Raw genomic sequence first — 6,789 nt, 5'->3', positions numbered from 1 at the left:
GTCTGGGGGGTTCGGGGGAGCGAGGGAGGCCGGTCCACGACGTCACCGGGCGCGGGGAGCGGCGAGGCGGCGAGCAGGTGCGTGGCGCGCGCTGCGGTCGCCGTCGGGCACCTGCCTGCCTGCCTGGCCGGCAAGCAGCTCGCTGGGGCGGCGCTGGGCTGGGCCGGCAGGTGGGCCGGGAGCAGGCGCTAGGTAAGCTTTTTCCATTTCTTTCTGTTTTCTGTTTTTTTAATACTTCTGCAACATTGTTGAATTAAATAAAATACTTAGGCTACTCCTAAAATCACCAAACTACTCCTGGTCCATAGTTGGATTATTTCCAACATGAAACATTTTAGTTTGGAGATATTTGAGCATTTAAATATTTTATATAATTTTAAATGCCCAAATTCAAATATTTATGATTTAATTCAAAACCCTAAGCTGGCCTAGGAAAATGTGCACCACTTTTGGCAGAGGTTCTGAACCAAGACAAAAATGATGGGCATTTTAGAAGGGCATTTCAGGTTCATTGAAAAAGTTTTTAGTAAACCTTAATTGGATTCAGAGGGGACTGGGGGTTCTGTCATCCCCATTTCAGGTTTCTGATGAAAGAGTAAACATGATGCAACACTCTAATGCATGGCTAACTAGGATGTGACAACTCACCCCCACTCAAAAGAATCTCGTCCCGAGATTTGGGTTCCTCCGGAAAGAAGGTGGGATACTCAAGTCAAAGACGATCCTCCCTTTCCCAGGTTGCTTCATCCTCAGAATGGTGCGACCATTGTACTTTGAGAAACTTGATATTATGACGTCGAGTGGTACGCTCGGCCTGATCGAGGATACGAATGGGGTACTCTCGATATGTAAGATTATCTTGGAGATCAAGCGTTTCGTGGTCCACTCCACGGATAGGATCCGAGAAGCAACGCCTGAGTTGAGAAACGTGGAAGACATCGTGGACTCTGGAGAGGTGCGGAGGTAGTTCCAACTGGTAGGCAACTTCTCCTCGTTTGGGGAGAATGCGAAAAGGTCCAATGTAACGAGGAGCCAATTTGCCTTTGATACCGAAACGATGGGTTCCCTTCAGAGGGGTAACCCGAAGATAAGCCTTCTCGTCAACCTCGAAAGTCATAGCCTTATGTTTTCGGTCATATTGACTCTTTTGACGAGATTGGGCTGTTTTCAACTTTTCACGAACGATGCGAACTTGTTCTTCTGCTTCCTGAATCATATCCGGGCCAAAGAATTGTCTTTCCCCGGTCTCTAACCAGTTAAGGGGTGTTCGACACTGTCGTCCATAGAGAACTTCAAAAGGGGCTTTACCCAAGCTAGATTGATAGCTGTTGTTGTAAGCGAATTCGGCAAATGGAAGGCACTTCTCCCAATCCATTCCGAATGAGATAACAGAGGCTCGAAGCATGTCTTCTAGAATCTGGTTGACGCGTTCCACTTGACCACTCGACTGAGGGTGGAAAGCGGTGCTAAAGGAGAGACGGGTTCCCATAGCATTTTGGAAACTTTCCCAAAATCGAGAGGTGAAAATACTTCCTCGATCCGAGTTAATTTCCAAAGGAACACCATGGAGAGACACTATTCGGGAGATGTATAAGTCTGCCAGCTGACTAGCGGTTATACTCTCACGAACAGGTAGGAAATGGGCTACTTTGGAAAGACGATCGACAACGACGAAAATAGCATTATTCCCTCTCTTGGTCCTGGGAAAACCGGTAATGAAATCCATACCAATTTTATCCCATTTCCATTCTGCTTTTACACGACGACAGACGTCGCAATTAGCAATATACTGAGCAATTTCTCTCTTCATCCTAGTCCACCAAAACCTCTGGCGTAGGTCCTGATACATCTTAGTACTACCGGGATGAATGGTGAGAGGAGATTCATGAGCCTCCTTAAGGATCAATCGCCTCAGGTTTCACACTTTGGGAACCACTAGTCAATTCCCAAAGTATACGACCCCTTGATCATTAATGGAGAAACAATTCGCAATTCCTTTCTTGATGTTTCTCTTGATGCGGGAGATTCCTGGATCTACCTTCTGTGCTTTGATGATCTGATCCGTAAGGGTAGGTTTTGCCACCAAGGTGGAAAGAAAACCTTGAGGAACAATGTGAAGGTTAAGCTTCCGAAATTCCTCATGGAGAAGCGGTTGACTTTGTTGTAACATCAGGTTGTTACAATAGGATTTACGACTTAGCGCATCAGCCATGACGTTGGCTTTTCCTGGGGTGTAAGTTATTCCTAAGTCGAAATCTGTGATCAACTCAACCCAATGTCTTTGCCTGAGATTCAAATCCGGTTGGGTAAAAATGTACTTCAGACTTTGGTGATCAGTGAATATTTCGCAACGGTTACCGAGGAGGTAATGTCGCCAGGTCTTAAGTGCATAGACTACGGCTGCAAGCTCTAGATCATGAGTAGGATAATTCTCCTCATGTGGGTGCAATTGCCGTGAGGCGTAAGCAATTACATGTCGATCTTGCATGAGAATATAGCCTAGTCCTTGTCGCGAGGCGTCGCAGTAGATAACAAAGTCCTTGGAGAAGTCTGGCGGTACCAGAACGGGAGCAGAAGTCAGGCGTCTTTTCAGTTCCTGAAAGCTGTGCTCACATTGTGGAGTCCATTCAAACTTTTTATCCTTCTTAAGGAGTTCGGTTAGAGGTTTAGCAACTTTGGAGAAGTTTTCGACAAAGCGACGGCAATAACTCGCTAAGCCTAGAAAACTCCGAACTTGCTTGACCGATTCAGGTGGAGTCCAATTAAGGACGGCTTGAACTCGCTCAGGGTTAACAGCAATACCTTTACCAGATATTACATGACCCAGATATGTCACTTCTGACAACCAAAATTCACATTTGGAAAACTTGGCATAAAGGCGGTGCTCTCGAAGTTTCTTCAACACTAGCCTTAGATGTTCGGCATGTTCTTCCTCGTTCTTGGAATAGATGAGTATATCATCGAGATAAACTACGACGAATTTATCCAAATACTCCATGAAGATTGAGTTCATTAACCGAGAAAAGGTGGCTGGAGCGTTGGTTAAACCGAAGGACATGACGGTGTACTCGTATTGGCCATAATGAGTAACAAAGGCCGTTTTAGGAATGTCCCCGTTTCTGATTTTGATTTGATGGTAGCCCAACCTCAAATCCATCTTGGAGAAGACTGAGGATCCAGCGAGCTGATCATACAGGTCGTTGATCCTAGGGAGCGGATATTTGTTCTTGATTGTGACCAAATTGACCGGTCGGTAATCTACAACCATCCGGTCCGTACCATCCTTCTTCTTGACGAATAGGACGGGGCAAGCCCACGGAGATGAACTAGGTCGGATGAAACCCTTTTTCAAGGACTCATCGAGTTGTTTCTTAAGCTCGGCTAGTTCTAGTGGTGCCATCTTATAGGGTCTTCTAGCAATCGGAACGGTTCCTGGAATGAGGTCTATTACAAACTCAACATCCCTGTCAGGTGGAACACCTGGCAATTCCTCTGGGAAGACATCCGGGAAGTCGCGGACTACCGGAACGTCCTCAAGGTCTGGCAAAGGGCTGGCGTTAAGAGAATATAATTGTCGCTTGGCTAATCGGGTCAAGACATTGACTATCTTCCCCGAAGGATGAGTGAGTTGAACAGTCCTAGAGAAGCAATCAATTTTGGCATGATGAGCTGACATCCAGTCCATACCCAAGATGATATTAATATCTGAAGATTTGAGAGCTATCAAAGATGCAAGGAAAACAAGTCTGTCGACTTGGATTTCATTTCCATAACTTACCCTGGAGGTCTGCCATCTAGAACCAGGAGTAGAAATTTCCATAGTGGATGGCATGTCACAGAATGCGGTGTTATGCAGACGGGCATAGTTCTCGAATATAAATGAATGAGAGGCTCCTGTATCGAAAAGAACAGATGCCGGGTGGCAATTAACAAGGAGCGTACCGAGAACGACGTTGGGATCCTCTTGAGCTTCTTCGGCAGAGATACAGTTGACATGGCCACGTGTAGCGGTGGCCGGCTTGGCGTGGAACACTTTCCCTGTCGGCTTGCCACGGCCAACAGCTTTAGCAGATTGGTTGGGGTTGGTCTGGGGACACTCACGCATATAGTGGCCAGATTCCCCACACTTGAAACAAGTCACGGAACTGGTACGTGGAGGAGCATTGTTGGTTGGACCCCCATAGGGCTTGGCTGGTGCAGACTGTTGAACGGGGCGAGGCGTCTGGAAGGATGGCCTCAGTGTGAACCTGGGTGGCAGGGCGGTGTTGGGCACCCACACGCGGCGCTTCTGAGGACCAGCACCGGATGAGGAACCCATGTCACGGCCATGCTTGCGTGTTGCATCATAATCAGTCTGACCAGTTTCAGCACTGATGGCCTTGTTAACAAGTTTCTAAAAAGATGTGCACTCATGCAGACGAAGGTCGCGGCGAAGCTCAGGACTAAGCCCCTTACGGAACCTTGCTTGCTTCTTGGCATCAGTAGAAACTTCCTCAGTTGCATATCGTGCGAGGTTACCGAACTCCCTGCTGTAAGCATCCACAGAGAGTCGGCCCTGAGTGAAACTGCGAAATTCCTCACGTTTACGGTCCATGAGACCCTCCGGAATGTGATGTTCACGCAAAGCCTCGCTGAATTCAGCCCAAGTAGTGACATGGCCCGCTGGGCGCATAGCTCCATAATTCTCCCACCATAGACTGGCGGGGCCTTCAAGATGATATGCAGCAAAGGTGACCTTGTCAGCCTCAGCTACTAGCGCGGAACGCAGCTTGTGAGAGATACTGCGAAGCCAATCATCAGCGTCGAGAGGCTCGACGGAGTGGTGGAACGTGGGTGGATGTAACTTGATAAAATCACTGAGTGACACCACGTTAGTCCTCTGATGGTGTGCCGTGTTCTGTTCAATACGCTCCAACAAACGGTTGGTCTCCCGCTTGTTTCTTTCGGCTTCCATCATAACCTCGGCTAGGGAAGGAGGATGAGGCAGATTTGCATTCCTGACTTCGCTGCCTTCGGCCTGCTCTTGGGGAGCAGGGTTAGTGCGCGTGTTGACCATCCTAGGTAAACAAGACAATGATTTAGTCAGGATGATAAAATTCCGACATAGGATACAGAATGTAAGGAATAACTCGGAATGCAAGATGATCATCTATGACATGGTAGATACAGAAACTGCTTCTTTATTCCATCGTCATACACACCATACAGGGTTTGGTACAAGACCAAACAAGGTACTATTACGGTGAAAAGAGGATTACATCTCATCGGAGGCATTCCAAGCTCCTATACATTATTTTTCTACACCTCCGGAAGGCGATACAAACTAGGTCATATCCCATGAGTCACGCAGGACGATAGATGACACAGCTAACACGAACTAGTGATACTACCACTAACTCAGACCGATCCGTAGTAGTCCTCGTAGAAGTCACCTCCATAGCCTGGAAGCTCAACATGATCATCCGGAAACAGACAATCTCGCGGAGCTTGTGGACCATAGGGGCTAGGATGAGGTCTTGGACCAACAGACGGTGGCCTGCGGGGACCGCGAGGTGGGGTGATGCCTCCTACATCACGCCAACCCATCACATCTGGCAAAGCAGATCTCACAGGATAGAGATCGCACATATCCGAATATCTAGCTTGCACCGCCGGTGCAAACGGAGTCAATGTGGCCCAGTGATCAGCACGGGTATTGAAGAGCTCTAACCTCAAGGCCCGATTTTCACGGTCCTTATCCTCGAGCATCTCAGCAGTGGTGCGAGTCCGTGAATCCTCCTGGGTGGGGTCAGCATAGATAGCCTGGAGATACCCTTGTGCTCCCGGAAGTGATCCTGGCATATACCGGAAATCAGAGTCCCGAAATAGACCAGATCTGACTCGCATGATGGTCATCATAGAGTAAGCGGCGTCCTGCACAGCCATCTCAATAGTAACCCCGAGTCCATAGGAGCAGTGAAGGGGCTCGGTGGACCCAGGATAAGATGGAAATATCCTGACAGTGCAGAGATACTGGCTTTGATTAAAGTCTCGGAATTGCTCTTCGACCGTGTACTCAGGATACCAACGGTATCCAGCCTCAGTCATTACCCTGACCAACATGGCAGTATGGCCGGGTACATCTAGGCATCGAGTCAGGCGGACCACTTGATTGAGGTCGCGAGTGGCCATCTGAAAACACAATCATAATGCAAAGGCATTAGAATTTCTAGCAAAATTTCGGCAGCATAACAGCTGTAAATGCTCAAGAAGGATTTTGAGACATTTGACAAAGGATTTCATACACACTCAACATCATCATATCAAAGTTCTGAATCCATCCTAATAACATAACGTGGTAGAAGAACTGAACTAGGCTTGTATCCATCAACCCTATAAGGTACTACTGATTAGTAACGCGTGATCCTGACAGAGAGAATAGATCCTAATTCCTTAACCCCCGATGGAAGAATAGACTGACTCAGATCAGAATGTCATAAGATAAAGGAGTAAAAAGAGCCTTACGTTCCAACCCACAAACAATTCCCCTACATATAACTAAAGAATTTCTAGACTCAACATCGACCAGTTTGGCTTGGAGAACCTACAGGCAGTCCGGCTCTGATGCCAACGCTGTCAGGACCCCGACTCGATGTCACATCGATCTAGCTTGTAACACCTCATATCACTTTGCGGCCTCACGCACGGTAACCCCACGGGTGTCGCCTTACCTTTGCCCGGGACCGTTTGCGCCTTTTGGCTCACGTATATGATAGTGTCGCTAGCATCCATATGATAAAGAGCCCGGGC

This window comes from Triticum dicoccoides, chromosome 4B (genome assembly GCF_002162155.2).
Source record: "Triticum dicoccoides isolate Atlit2015 ecotype Zavitan chromosome 4B, WEW_v2.0, whole genome shotgun sequence".
NCBI classification, from domain to species: Eukaryota; Viridiplantae; Streptophyta; class Magnoliopsida; order Poales; family Poaceae; genus Triticum; species Triticum dicoccoides.
Note: the sequence above shows the minus strand (reverse complement) of the source record.